Source organism: Pinus tabuliformis, chromosome 4_2 (assembly GCF_031772625.1).
Source record: "Pinus tabuliformis cultivar Carrire ecotype Pingquan chromosome 4_2, CPIR1, whole genome shotgun sequence".
NCBI lineage: Eukaryota > Viridiplantae > Streptophyta > Pinopsida > Pinales > Pinaceae > Pinus > Pinus tabuliformis.
In genome coordinates this window covers 415493418-415507243 of record NC_142304.1, presented here as the reverse complement: position 1 = coordinate 415507243, position 13826 = coordinate 415493418, and positions in this window count along the sequence as shown.

Sequence of the window (13826 nt, the reverse complement as noted above, 5' to 3'; positions counted from 1 at the left end):
TCTTTAGAGTAATGTGTTTTCCACACGAAGGAAGAATGGTCAAGCTTGTAGACCAACTTTCATTTCCGGGATCATGCATCGCAAATAGTCACATACCAACCCTCATTGGTCTATTCACCCAAGAAATGTCTCCACCCCCAATCCTCCTTCCCGATGAGTGCGAGTGATTCGGAAAGATGGGACTGGAACCCAGGGGGCATGCATCCTGGTCTGCTTCGGGCAGAGGAAACCTTGGGTATAAGGTAGAATTTCCGCGAAAGAATATGACTAGTCCGTACCCCGTCCGTGGATGGAAGAGGGGTTGTTCTAGAACAGGATTCTTTTGATAAGGTTACTTGTTTGACAAAGGTCATTCACCATTGTCTACTTCGGTAGACAGTGCTGAGGAAATGTTTTCGTTTGATGGTGTTAACAAAACAATCTTTGGGTAACCAGGAAGAGGCAAGCCTCACCCTTTAAAACAAATGTTTTAATGGATAAGTAGGGGCAGCCTTGAAATTGTACTTTATACCTGGGGGCATGCAAACCTTTTGGAATGCAAGCTAGGAGCGGTTATTTATCTGTTTTTGGGATTGGCCATTTCCGAACTTGAATAAAGAAAGGAAGAGAGGGAGCATAGCTTATGTGAGGCGCAAGCTCTATAAAAATTGGAGTCTTACAGGAGACATTTCTTATCTTATGACTGGTATATCGAGCAGTTTTACCGCGGAATTTATGCTCGTTAAAAAATAGAAAAGCGAGATCCGAGCAGTTTTATACATAGTTCATGCTCGTTAAAAAATAAACATAAGATCGAGCAGTTTTACCGTGGAATTTATGCTCATTAAAAAAAAGAAAAGCGTGAGCATGAGTTTCCTCCAGAGTTTAAGCTCATTAAAAAATGAACCTATTCCGGTAAATAACCATTGTGATCGTAAATTTATTAGCCATAAAAAGCCTTGGTCGTGTTTGCACCTGCCACCTCCATTCCATTTGGCCGATCGTTCACCCCCATATGATTGTTTACCTATTTTGAGGAACATCTGCGAAGAGTGATTTCACCTAGCCATCCTTGTGACACTGCCGTGATTGGAAAATTCCAACCTGTACCTGGAATCTGCTGCTATCCCTGTTTATCACTCGTTCCTCAAAAGACGAGTCTTCTTTGAGCTCTTTTCATCTGACTCGTAAAATATGAAAAGTTTGCCGAGTTTTAGGCTTCCAGCTCGTTAAAAGGACCGGAAGAGCTATCCCTCCTCTAGATTTTAATCTTTTTGGACCTGAGGGATTATTGCACAAAAAGGTCTAGCACTTGTTTTATTCAGCTCGTTAAAATTATCGAAAAACTCATCCCTTATGTATTGTTTTATACTTTTTCGGACTTAAGGGATTAGATGATGAAAAAGGAATTTTGGAGTTAACTTTCTGTACCTTTTCAGACTCTCTAAAAATGAAAAGGACCGAGTTTTCCTTGTCGTTAGACTCGTTAAAATGATTAAATAGCGACAAACTTGTCTTTAGACGAGAACGAGTTTCCCTATCGCTAGGCTCGTTAAAACATAGCGATGGGCTTGCCCGAAGGGCAGGTTATAGAACAAGCATATGTTATCCTCCTCAAGCTTGACAAAAATAAAGAGGTACTGGTCAGAAATGACTGGGGAAAAATTGGGAGAACCTCAAAGCTTTAATGGTAGCAAGTCGCTCTTGAACATGACACTTTTCCTCTGTATCACATCGGGTTGGGTTGTTTCATTCACCGGTCTCATCACCATGGTCTTCGCCAAACCATCCACATTTGGGGTAATGCTACCGATCCATCGCATCAGTGTCGTTATATGTTCAAGAGATGTCGTTCAGAAAGAGTCAACCGTGTCCCATCCACTGCCATACATTATCCTTCATCCACCCATGATCGCCACCGTGAATCATATTTCACAGATTGTTTTCACCTCCACTAAAATCATTAGCTCCGTTCTGTGTCACTGATGTGGGATTCATTAAGGCCCTCCTTTGACGGATCGCTTCTTGTCGACTTCAGCTCATTATCCAAGAAGTTGATCTAGGAACACCCCCCTCAGTACTTTGAAGCTTGCATGCCTCAATGGCAAGTTTCTCACTTCCGGCGACAAGTATACATCAATGACCTTCGACCAGAAGATTTTGCGTGGTGTTCGACGCCAAGTCCTATATTCACACCACGTGAATTGTACTGCAGTACCTTGAGGGTCATTATCATTATCGGTGATTCCTCTCGCGCTTGTTAACGGTTTACATCATTGACCGGTAATTAAGCGATGTCTTTCCATGTTCGACTTTAGCGCAATTCTCACATGGATCGACTTGTACTTAGAGTGAAGATCGAACGAGTTTGAAGACCCCGGATCTAGTTTCATCCATCCGGGCTGCGATATATATTCAGGAAACATAAAGACATTTTACATGTACATCATTGTAGCAGATGATCATCCTACTCAAAGGATGATAATTTCAGCAGAGAATTATCAGTCTATCATCAGACGATCGTCTGTTCTATGTACTAAAATTAATTTATAAAGCTGAGCATGGGAATGCCCGCCTCAGCTAGATCATGAAAGCAGAATGAAAAATAATGTATTGTATTGTATTTTATTACAGGTCACCTCTCAGCGATTGAATGAACTTCGGATCCTCCTGATAAAGCATTTCACCCGATAAACGACCTCATACTTTAGGGGGCAACTGTTATAGACATTTTTGTGCCTTACAGCATGAAGCATGAAATGTCGATAATCTAAGGGATCCAAAGTCCCTAAACATGTTGTTCCTACCCCTAGAGGAACAAGGTTAGCAAACCACAGGACTAAATATCAATTCTCCACCTGAAAACACTCAAAAACAAGCTAATTATGGATCATGTCAACTGCTCCACTGAGCATCTGCGCTGAATGTCAACTGCTCCACTTGGTACCTGCGCTGAATGTCAACTCCAATGAAGGCTACCTGCGCTGGGCGAGTTTGGCCAAGTGGCACAGTCATTCCTCAAGGTGTCAATGCCCAGGAAGCTTCCAAAATGACACTTGGATCAGGGAATTCGCCTAGTGATGAGTAAGAGGGTCTAGATCTCCAAGTGGAAGCAAGAACCTCCAAGTGGAATCAAGAACTGAAGAATAACTAAAGTGGGAGAGGACACTAGTCAGCTCCATGCCAAGCTCAAGCTGACTCATCATTTCTCCAAATCTCCTATATATAGAGCTCTCTCATGAGGTCTAAGGAGGCTGGAATCTTGTGACTGTAAGGAAGTGCTGTTGGTTTGAGTATAGAACTATTGGGTGATTTTCTTGAAGGAGGTGAAGAGGAGATTTCTTTCTGCTGGGAGGTGATGCTGGATTGGGCCTTTTATGGTTGTATCACTTCCTGAACTTTACTTCTTCCATTAATAAAGCATTTGAGGTTCTTCTATATGCATGTGTCTCAATGGTGTATTGTTATGCTTGTATATTTGATTTATTCTAATCCTTGAATCAATTATGAATGTATGCTTCTTGTAGTTTCCCTTTCTTGTGATTTTGCAGGATCTTGGTGTAGCTGGGCCAGTAAAAGAGCAAGGAGCTGGGAGCAAGCAGCAAAGAGAGAAGATTGGATCAATCATTAGCGGAAGACATCGGTTAGTGGATCTCTTCCCCCTCTCTCTTACATCTCATAAAGAAGTAATCTTGAATAGCTTTTCTTTGATTGTTGCTAAGGTACTATCACCCTTAGAGTGGGATAGGGTCATTCCGTATTGGATACTTTTCCCAACAACAGAGTGTAATCAGAAAATACTTTCAAGATATCCAACACCACATTGCGGTAGGCCCGCATTCGAGGATGCTTAGCTTGGTATTCCCCTTTCACCTGCTCGATAATTAACTCGGAGTCGCCATACACTGAAATCCTTTTAGCATTCGATTTTCTAAGAACTTTTAAACCAGCAATTAAAGCTTCATATTCAGCCTCATTGTTTGAACAGTCAAAAGCTAGTTTATAAGAGTAGACCCTTACATTGCTTGCCACTTTGTTTGGGGTGAAAATAGGGCTGCATATCCAAATACCAATTCCAGTACCTTCCCTTCCTATCGCGCCATCAAAGTCCATGCTCCACAGGCCTGTTTCATCTTCTTCCAAATGCTGAAATTCTTTTTCTTTTCCTTGCTGTCCATCAATATGTTGCTACTGTCGGATGGTTGATTGCTCAACAGTACCATCAAGTCTTTGCCATTCTTGTTTTAAGACTTCTCTGAAATTTTTAGTAATCTAGGGAATGTCTTCTACTTCAACTATTTGGCTATTTACATCATTAAAACTATCTGAATAAAAAACAAATGATTCTAGATCAGTATGTACATAGTTGATTGGATGATTTATCGGTTTCTTCTTGCTAGTGATCATGTACTTCATTTTCTGTTCCCGGTATAGTTTCCTCATCTGACCAAACATGGGAATGGTAGCATAGGAGAAATCAAGTTACATTGTCCCTTTAATCTTTGCTCCCCAAGATCTGGAAAGAAGCATGCCAAATCTAGGAGGTATATCTGCCACCACCACATCCATCAAAACATTTTTAGCCGGAATCTGATCCAAACTGGCCACCAAATCCTTGATAAGACAAATGCACCTTACTCTACCAGAATCGAAGGAGTAAAGGTCATGATATTTTGTAGTGATATTCAATCCCAATTTCTCCATGATGGCTTTTGGCATGAGCTTACGAGAGGCTCCGGAATCAAACATAGCATTATGTAATACAAAGTCATGCACCCTGAGACTGATATAGAAAGGAGCGACATCACTATCTTGGGACTGACCTTCCAATGCTGGCCCAAAGATCAGCTTGGGACTGTCATACTCTACGTTCACCATGTCGAATGATGGATCTAAACTCAAAATTTTAGACACCTGACTTTTATAATTTTTGTTCTTCATCAACTCGGTCAAAGGGATGGATATTTTCAACTTAGCGATTTCATTTTCTAAGTTAAAAACTGAAACTTTTTCTACCTCTTTCACTGGAACATCCTTATTTTCCATTTTCTCCTTTGACACATTTGGCTGATTTGGTCTTTCACTTTCTGATGTTGTTTTGCTGGTGTTAGGATCCGCTGTCTCTTTTCCCTTTTTCTACACATTAGGAGGATCATTCTTTGACACTGCTACCTCCCTTTTCTGAATTGGATTCACGGGCACATCTCTATTTTGAAGTGAATATTTCCGCTGATGAGATGACAAAGCATTCATATATCCTCTTTGGTATTCATCAGACTCTTCCTCAAGAACTGTCTCATTTGCCAAAATAAAATTTGCATCCCTTTGTTCAGTTGGATTCTCGGAGTACTCCTCATCTTCAGTGATGAAAATTGGCATATCATCAGGTGTAAAGAAATGATTTTCTTCTCCAATAACATTCTCCTCTTCATCTGATTCCAGACCATGTAAGAAATTCTACTGTATACGTGTCTGCACCTGCTGTTGCGCTGCTTGATCTTGGGCTCGTTGCTCTCTTTGTTTGATCCTATATTGGGGCTGCTGCTGGCCATGGAAGTTAGGATTTCTGGCTTGTGGTTCAGACTTGTAAAGTTTCATTCTATCAAGCATCTGACGAAGAAGACTCTTCTTTTATTGTGACTTTCTTTTCAACTCTTGCTCTAGCTCTCTTGGCAAGCAGACTTGCTTCAACACTGACTGCAATCTTCTGCATGTCTTCCAAAGTAGTCAGATCTCTCTCTCTTAATTGATAAGCCATATCAGTAACAAAACCTTTCGGAAACTTAATCAAGGCTAGCCCCATGGGTGGCTTTATATGATCAGGGATTGCATTGTAAACTGAATTGAATCTAATACAATAATCTTGAACAGACTCACCAACATTCCGCTTGATGTGCTCATATTCGGAAAGGATCTGAAGATGATTTTTCTTCACTTCCCAGCTGTCGTGGCGGAAAAAGTCGTTTGTGCGGGCACAACTGACCTCCCTAGGAGTCTAAACTCTCTAGCGACAAACAAGACAAAATGGAGTGATCTTTCTCTAAATATACCTTTTAAAACATGAAAACTACAAGTGTTTAGGCTTACCTTATTCCAAAACGCTGTTGTTGTAGTCCGTCCTTGCCGATCCGGATGAGCTCCTCCTTCACATCAATTCCTGCAACCACAAACAATCAAACAATTACCAAGCACTTGCATTTCATATAATAAAACATATATTCAACATGCAGACCAAGGAACACATGAAATAACTCATTAACACAAGCTATTGAGAAAAATAAACCAGTTTGTATTAATAACGAAACAAAGAAACTCTTACAACCTGGCCTTGGTGTTGTGCAAGTTCCTCCCAGGGTCCATCAAGGGTTTTCCTCTACTTTGACAAAGCTCACCCACTTCCAAGTAGAATCAAGCAAAGCAATCTCTCCTCACAAGGTTCTAAATGGGAGTCCTAATTCCTGCAGCATTTACCCAAAGAAAATGTATAGCTCCAACCTCCCCTCCCTCTGGCTCAATGCCTTTATTTATAGTGCTGTAAAGAGGTTATTCAGGTCCACCATCAATGGGATAATCCCCCTCTTTGGGTGGGATAGCTCCCTTATTGATGGGATAAGTTCCTCCTTAATAGGGATACATGAACCAACTGGAGGCGCATCCATTTCATCAAACCGACCTCTAGAAAGTTCTAGAAGTAACCACAAGTAACTTTTTTAAGATGAAACTCGCGCATTTTGCCTTTTACAGAAGGACGCACCTGTCCCTTAACATACAGAGCGTCCAAGGACGCAACTTTTGTGAACATTGTGAGCGTCCCCGCAGGTAAGGCTAGAGAGAACCTGCGACCCCAGAGATAAACACATTTTTTACAAGACTTTCTCTCTTCTTTGAGTTTGAGATGGATAGCAGAGGCATAAGACTTGCCTAAGAGGGTAGCATGACTGTTGATTTGAGCCATACTAACTGTAAGTAGTCATGGTGACATTTTTTAGTGTAACAGATTGCCCCCTAAAGTGCGAAGCCTGGAATAGATTAGGGTTTTGTAATTCTAGGAAGGGTGAAGCGCTTTATCATTTCAAGGATTGTCTTGTGGATGACCTGGTTGGAACCTGCAATTTTCAACACAAAATACATGTATAAGATTATATCATCACTGAGGTAGGCATTCCCATACTCAGATTCAAAACTTTAACTAATGGACTAACTACTCTGATACAGGAATGATCTTGCAGTACATCATTTTTATAGACTTTTGTAGACACAGTATGGACGCAGCCATCTGTTTATGATTAGTCTACATAGATAATGAATACAAAACTCCTCGCAGCCTGGATGGTAGAAACTAGATCCAGGGTCTTCACTTCTACTTCCCGAATTGGTACGATTCTAGCCATGTGATTAAATGATTTGATGTCGAACATGGTAGAAACCACTTGATTACCAGTCGATGATGTAAACTGTTAACAAGCGTGAGAGAGACCACCAGTAATGTCAATGGTTCTCAAAGTACCAAGCACAACCCGTGAAATGTGAATAAATGTTTTGATGTCGAACACTTCACGGAATCCTTTGATCGAAAGTCAATGATGTAAACTGACGTCAAAGGCGAGAAACCTGCCATTGATGCATGCAGACTTCAAGGTACTGTCGATTCCTAAGTCATCTTTCTAGATAATGTGTCGATGTCGATAGAAAGCGACCCGTTGCAGGCAAGCCCGCAACACGAAATCATTGTTCAAGTTGAAGAAATGTTGCTGTAAGGACTGACTCAGGGATGGTCAAATGGATGACAAGTATTTTGCAGATGAAAGTTTTGCTTGCAGACCTCTTGAACACATAACGACACGACAGATGGCTTGGTGACGAATAACTCAAAGTTAATCCCCGGAACCCGGTTAAAGACTTTCAAAGTGGTTTGATCAACTGTGAGGTAAAAGATTTCCCAACCCAGGTGAATGAAAAAGTGTCGTGTTCAAGAGTGGTAATAAAGTTTCTTTTGAGACAAAAGGTAACAAACAGGTTCATTCTTCTCTCTTTTCCCCCACCATTTCTGGCAAGTACCTCTTTATTTTTAACAAGCTTGAGGAGGATAACATATGCTTGATTATAAGCTCATCCTTCGGACGAGTCCAACCTAGTTTAAATTCGAACCCTAGGAAGGAGTGGTTCGTTCCTGTTTGTAATTGAACAGGTCCTCTACTGTAAAAGTTTAACGAGCCCAGTATAGGAGAAACTCGGTGTTTTTCAATTTTAGAGAGTCTGAAAAAACTAAAGGAGACTCCACGTTGAACTTTTTCGTACATTTGTGTCCCTCAAGCCCGAAAAAGTATAAAATAATACCTGGGGGAACCGCTTGATCTTGCGACCAAGGAGTACTTTCATAATAGTGTCGTTGACCTGAAAAGTAAAAAGCGATCAAGGACACGTCGTTTTATTTCCTTATCGAGTTTGAAACGACAAAAACCCGGCAATCTTTTCCTGATTTTGCGGTCAGAAAAGAGCTAAAAGGGGACCGTCTTTTAATTCCGTTTTAACGAGTGTAAAAGAAACGCTCGGCGATCTTTTCATGTTTTAGGAGTCAGAAAAGGGCTTAAAAGATGACTCTGATATTTTGTTTGTGAAAAATGACAATTTCCCTCGAAATCCCTTTGTCCTGCACAAAAGCAACACATTACTCATACCTGTTTAAAATAGGCAAAAATACATCGAAAAACATCTTTTCATGGTAAAAAATGAACTAATTCATCCAAAAAACCTATAAAAAGACCTTTTACCATGTCATTTTTACCGTTTGACTGTTGAGGTTGAAAAAGGAGCTTTTGACAAGAAACTTCCCGTGGTTGCTGCGGAAAATCCGACCGTCGGAATCGAACGCCGTCTTATCCAGGTATTTTACACATCCTACTCTGCATTTCTATCCGTTTAGAATTAATTTTTAGGTTTTAGTTTCATTTTTTGGGGGGGTTTTGGTTTTGGAATGCGCCTCTCGGCGGACGCGGGTGCCCTTCGGGTGACCCGCGTCCCCCGACTTTTTCTCATACGGGAAAATGGTCGGAAGACAGCCCGCCTTCAGGCCAGCCGCGTCCGGGCGCCCTGTGCTACAAAGCCGGGGTGCGTCTTCCGAGAAGTGCGCATTTCAAAACCCCAACTCCCTCAAAAAACTACCAAAAATTCCCAAATCAATTTCTAATTGCTATTTCTGATGTGCAGGGTATTAACCATGTTAGATTGGAGAGAAAGAGAGCATGTAGAGGATGATGAAGCTGCAATAAATCATCAACCTTCCCTGGATGCCCTAAGAGCATGCGGATTATACAAATATTGGACCATACCGGGCATGAGGGGCCAGGTAAGATTCTTGGAATGGCTGGTTGAGCGATGGAACGTTCAAGAACAATGCTTTTACATAGGAGGGCACCAGCTCGAGATAGAGCCCTCGGATGTATACTTTCTCACTGGCTTGCCGAACAGAGGTGAGCAACTCAGTCTTGCGGGGACTAGGCCGGGTGGCCAATCCCTTGATAGTCTCCGCGACGAGTGGTGCACACCTGGGGCTCGCCATTCGAAAGGCATAGAGATAAAACACATCACTCTGCCTGAACTCAAAGTCATAGCGTTCACGGTTACCAGAATTTGCGGCGCGGCCGCTTTACACATTGCTTCCGGATCCCAAATGCGGATGGCAATTGACTGTTACCAAGGCACCATTTTCAACTGGTGTGAAGCTGTGTCGGCTCATATGAAGAGCCAACTGACCAAGGCAAAGAACGGACGACTAAAGACTTTTGGATATGGGCCTCTAGTCGTGAGCTTTGCCTTGGAGAGAGTTCCAATGCTGATCCCTCAGCAACTCACTGTTGATATCTTGGGTCCTCGGGAGCCAAAGCTGATACGATGGGTTGCGGTGATGGCCCGGCATCCTGACGAGGGTGCGACAGTGGTTCGATTCTCAGATAGTTACTTTCACTGGTTAGAGGACCAGGTTTTTTCGATACAGGACTTTCCGTATGCCGGAGTGGATTTTAGAGGTGATCCGGACATGGTTCTTCCACAGGGAGAACAATGGGACGACAGAGGTACTTTTATTTTCACAAGTTTTCTAATTATGTATTTTTTATTTTTCATATATATCGTCTCAAAACTAACAGTAAAACTTTCAAAATGCAGATGTTGGTCCACAGCGTCCAGCCAACCTCCGGCCTTTTGATAGACTACATCCAGCTGCACCGGTACCGGCCCCACAGGACGCGGCTGCAGAAGTACTAGCTGAGTTGGAGCATGATCTAGAGCGTCTCACGGCAGATATACCTGAGACTACTATGGACGACATTCCTACCAGGCTTCAGCGCTTCGTAGTCGCGGTCCCTGGACCGTTTAGGAGATTTTTGCGTAAGGTAGCCCGCGCAGTGGTGTCATACAGAGAGCACCACCAGTGATTGACTAGTCACTTTTGTAGTCACATGTGACATTTTGACTTTTTGTACTATCATTTTGCCGATCATAAGGTGTTTTCAACCTATGATCGAAGACGATGTATATATTTTTTGACACACTTCTATCTATATATATCACTATTACCGGCTTATCTTGTTTAACATATGTGATGAAATGTTTTTAAATTTACTTGCATGATTATCGTAAATGTCTGTCCAACATTCGAGAAGCAATTGCATCTGCTAATGTATTCAAAGACCTTGGAATATGTTGATATTCAATGTAATCAAATTCACGTTCCAAGAGACGCACTCTCAAAAACAACCTTAATAACACAGGATTCCTAATGGCATAAACTCTATTAAGCTGTAATACAACAAGTTCAGAATCTAACCTCACTATCAAACGTCGAATTCCAAATGAAATAGATTCGGATAATAATTCAATCACTGCACTGTATTCTGCAATGTTGTTCGTTGTTTGACCGAGGCTTACCCCATGCATAGAAACTAACTCGTCAGAGGGCGAATAGATAACCCAAGCTGCGGAAGAGATATTCCGTGTACTACGACAAGCACCATCAGCAAATCCAATGTATGTTTGGAGAGGCGTCGACATCTGCAATATCAAGAGTAAAACCAAGATAAGCCAGAATAACGACGAAAAACCACACTCTCTAAGCTAAGCACACTGACTAAACTAACACACTTGCTAGCTAGAAAGAAAATCTAACCTATCTAAAAATTTCTCCATACCCATCATTTAAGCATAATACCTCTTTAGGTAAAGTCCATTTCTGGGTTTACCCAAAGAGTCCCCATCAAAGTCAACTAGCTCATAAGCCCCTTTTGCTAGCTTTCGCTTTACAATGTAGGGCCCATGCCACATGGGAACGAATTTTCCGGCACCTAGCTTATCGTTAGCTTGATCATATAATAGTACTAGGTCTCCTTCCGAAAAACTTCGAGGGGTTACATTTCTATCATACTGAGCTTTCATTCGTTTCGCGTGAGTCTCGATTGCCAATGTAGCGTCACGTCGAGTCTCATCTAATTTAGCCAAGTACAATAAACGTTTCTCCTCTTCGGAAGTAGCTGGAAGTAATTCGACAGCCATTTGAAGTGATGGGATTTCGCATTCAATGGGTAACACAGCTTCTAAGCCATAAACTAGCTGGAAAGGAGTGAACCCTGTTGAATTTTTCACTGAGGTTCGGTATGCCCATAGCGCTGAAAATAACATGTTGTGCCAATTCGACCGATGAACACCAATGGTTCGTCGGATCATGATAACTAGAACTTTGTTGATAGACTCAACCAAACCGTTGGCTTGCGGATAATAAGGAGTAGAGCTATCGTGGCGCAAACCAAGCTGGCTTGTAAGCTCAGTCATCATGACGTTTCGAAAATGGCTCCCATGGTCAGTAATGATTGCTTGTGGGACACCAAACCTAGTTATGATATGATTGAATACGAAAACTGCAGCTGTTTTGCCGCTTGCGTCGAATGTAGGCATCGCCTCGGCCCACTTAGTAAAATAATCAACCGCAAGGATGATATACGCATGCCCCCCGGCCGAGTGAGGGTTACAAGTAATAAAGTCGATACCCCATTTGGCGAATGGACCAACGGCAATTATAGGGTGGAGAGGAGCAGGTGGAGCGCGCATCTTGCGATCAAACACTTGACAGTTGTGGCACTTCCTGACTGCAATGATACAATCTTTAAACATAGACGGCCAGAAATAGCCAGCGCGCAACACCTTCTGAGCTGTGGCATACCCAGACATATGACCGCCACATGCTCCAGAGTGACAATCATTCAAAACCCTCTCAGCCTCTTCGTGAGTTAAACAACGTCGAAAAACTAAGTCTGCCCCCCGGCGATAAAGTGTATCTCCAATAATTTTGTATGGCTGGGATTGAAACCGAATTTTTCGACGTTCCGCTTTGGAAGCTTCAGGCCGAAAGGTTTGGGTTTGGAGATAAATGATTATATCCCCATACCACGGATCTACAGTACTGATAAGAAACAAAGATTCGTCCGCAATGGACTCCTCTGCCACAGTCTCTGTGTCAGCACTCGGGAAATCACACATCAATTCCGCAAAAACTAAGGATTTCTTAGACTTGGACTTCTCGAACTCCAAGTCGAACTCTTGCAGGATGACAATCCATTTAGAGTACTTGCCCCCTAGCAGTTGTTTTGTCAAAATATAAATCATAGGGTTGCAATCCGAAATAACTGTAGTTTTGCGGAGAAGAATGTAGTGACGAAAACGCTGGACAGCTTGAACGGCTGCCAGGGCCAATTTCTCCACATGCGAATATTTTAGCTCAGTGGGATTCAAGGTCCTACTAAGATAATATATCACATGCTCCGCTCCGAATTCATCTTCTTGAACTAACACCATTCCAATGGTGGAATGCGAAGCTGCGAGGTATAAGAAGTAGTCCTGGTTGTAGTTGGGAGGATGCAATAACGGTGCATGGGTCAACGCGTGTTTAAGTGCATCAAAAGATTGTTGGGCAATCTCGTCCCAAAAGAATTGTGCGTTCTGTTTCAACAACCGTGTAAAACCTTTAGTGACCTCGGCGTAGTTTGGGATGAATCGGCGTAAAAAGTTCGCTTTCCCTTGCAAACTTTGGAGTTGGCGCAAACTCGAAGGAGGAGGCAATTTGATGATAGCCTCGACTTTCGAGGGATCGACGCGAATGCCGGCTTTTGAAACAACAAATCCCAGCAATCGACCTGTTTCTATACAGAAAACACACTTGTGGGGATTCAACCGAATTCGATAATGCCTACACCTCATAAAGATTGCTCGTAGGTGGACAAGGTGATCAGCTCGATGTAAAGAATGAGCAGGCAAATCATCGAGATAGGGTTGCACAATGTGCTTGATGTCATGAAATGCATAAGACATCGCCCGTTGAAAAGTGGCCCCGGCATTCTTAAGCCCAAAAGGTAATTTGCAATAAGCAAATGTCCCCCATGGACAAATGAATGCCGTTTTTGGTTGGTCGGCAGGTAGAATATTGATTTGATTATAGCCCGAGAAACCATCCATGAAGGAAAACATTTCACTTCCGGCACAATCATCAATAATTTGATCGATATAAGGCGTAGGATAGTTGTCTTTTGGACAAGCTCGATTTATATCCCTATAGTCGATACAGATTCTTATTGTTCCTTGTTTCTTATTGACCGGAACAATATTCGATACCCAATCCGTTAACGGGATCGGATAAATGAAACCTGCTTTCAACAGCTTTTCGACTTCTGCTTTAATCGCAGCCGCTTTTCGAGGGTGAATCTGACGCAACCGTTGCCGGACGGGTTTAGCATCCGGGTAGGTCTTTATTTCATGAACAACAATGGCAGGATCAATTCCCGGCATTTCCTCGTAAGACCAGG